The sequence below is a fragment of the Pristiophorus japonicus genome, chromosome 32 (assembly GCF_044704955.1).
Source record: "Pristiophorus japonicus isolate sPriJap1 chromosome 32, sPriJap1.hap1, whole genome shotgun sequence".
Classification (NCBI taxonomy): Eukaryota; Metazoa; Chordata; class Chondrichthyes; family Pristiophoridae; genus Pristiophorus; species Pristiophorus japonicus.
In genome coordinates, this window is record NC_092008.1 from 4470440 (window position 1) to 4472812 (window position 2373).

The window sequence follows — 2373 nt, forward strand, 5'->3', positions numbered from 1 at the left end:
CAAACAAGGGGAGGGCGGGGAGGGGCCAAGGGGCACGCACGGCGCCGTGACGCCGCCCGCCGACTGCGTGGGGCACGCTCACTGTTCCCAGGGACACGCCCACCCTCCTGCTCTTTCGTCAGACCCGCCCCATTGTTTCCAGTGACACGCCCCCTCTCCCTCCTACTGTTTCCTGGGACCGCCCCCTCTTCACGGTTTCGTGGGACCCGCCCCGTTGTTTCGGGCGACACGCCCCCACTTTACAGTGACACGCCCCCCTCCCTACTGTTTCGAGGGACCCCTCCCTACTGTTTCGATTTACCCGCCCCGTTGTTTCGGGCGACACGCCCCCACTTTACAGTGACACGCCCCCCTCCCTACTGTTTCGAGGGACCCCTCCCTACTGTTTCGATTTACCCGCCCCGTTGTTTCGAGGGACACGCCCCCTGTTTCCAGTGACACGCCCCCCCTCCCTACTGTTTCGAGGGACCCGCCCTACTGTTTCGATTTACCCGCCCCGTTGTTTCGAGGGACCCGTCCTACTGTTTCGAGGGACCCGCCCCCAGTTTCCAGTGACACGCCCCTTCCCCACTGTTTCGAGGAACCCCCCACCCCTTCTTGTTTCGAGGCACCGCCCCTTGCTGTTTCGAGGGACCCGCCCCATTGTTTCGAAGGACACGCCCCCACTTTCCAGTGACACGCCCCTCCCCACAAACTGTTTCCAAGCAACACATTCCCCCCCCACACACACACACACACACGCGCGTGCGCTCCTCGCTGGCTCCTCCCACCCGCTGCTTGACGCGTCGCGGGCCCCGCCCACCGCCACCGCCATCACCAGTCGACGCCCGCCGGCAACCATGGCAACCCAAGGTGGGCCACACCCACACCGCTATACACACTCTCTTCCACAGGACACGCCCCTCCCTCTCACACGGGACACACCCCCCCCCCCTTGTCTCCTCTCTCTCTCTCGCTAATCTCCGCCCACCGGCGCTGACGTCAGCACTGCCCCGAAGCGAGCCGAGTGGGAGAACCACGCCCACTTCTTCCACCACCGCCGCGCCGCCATGGCAACCAATCCTCCTTCAAACGCCCCCCCCCCCCGGCCCACAAAAAAGGGCGGGGCCGGAAAGAGAGCCCACACCCACACGCCGTTGACAAGAAGCGCCCGGCCCCCTGCAACCATGGCAACCGTTCAGCCCTGCTTGGGGGGGAGGGGGGGGGGGGGAGGTGAGCGGTTGCCATGGTTGCGGGGGGCGGGCGCTGATTGTCAGTCAAACGCCATTGGCTGGCTCTTTTTAATTTTGAAAATAAACCGTCGCTTCCACCGGGGTTCTTTTTCCATCCGCCGTCATCGCGCGCCGGGTGTCCATGGCAACGGCCGGCTGGCCCCGCCCCCGGCTCCCGCTGCAAAGTCCGCCTCAGAGGTATTCTAATTGTAGAGAAAAAAGTTGTTGTTGTTGTTTGGAGAACCGGAAGTCCCGCCCCCCTCGTTTTTAGCTTGTTTATTTATTTAGACCAATAATAATTTAATTTATTGTAATCATGGCGCAAAGCAGCCCGCAGATTTTTCCCACCCCATTGGCAATGTGGAGAAGGTAATTGATAGAGAAACAACAAAAGGGGCCGCGTCCCGCCCCTTCCGCACGCCGATTGGTTGCCGCGCCGCCACGCTGCGTTCTGATTGGCCGCCCTTCCTGTCAATTAGAAGTCACGGGCACCGCGCTCCCGCCCCCCGCGCGCTGATTGGTTGCCGCGACGCCACGCTGCGTTCTGATTGGTCGCCCTTCCTGTCAATTGGAAGTCACAGGCACCGCTCTCCCGCCCCCACGGGCGCGCCGATTGGTTGCCGCCGCACCGCGCTGTCGTTCGGATTGGTCAACCCCTCGTGTCTCATCGCGACTCCCAGGTCCCGCCCGCAAAAGCGTGCGCGCGCTGATTCGCTGCCGCGCCGCCACGCTTGGTTCTGATTGCTCAACGCTCCTGTCAATCGCGAGTCACAGTCCCCGCCCTCTACCGCGCACGCCGATTGGGTGCCGCCCCACGGCGCTTCCTTCTGATTGGTTAAAGCTCGCGTCAATCGCCAGTCTCAGGACCCGCCCCCAACCGCCGATTGGTTGCCGCGCTAGGCCATTCCATTCCGATTGGCCGCAGCCCGTGTCAATCACCAGCCGAAAGCCCCGCCCGCTGCCCCGAGCACCATTGTTCGTCAGAGGGGGGAAAAAATCAACCTTAAAGCTAAAATATTGCGATTAATTTTCCACAGAAGGACAGGAGAACCCTCTCACAAAACGGAAAAGTGAATGAATGGCGGTGCTTTTTCCGATTTCCAAACTTGGGTTGTTGACCAACACAGGTCATGACCCCGCGGGGGGGGGGGGTAACCACGCC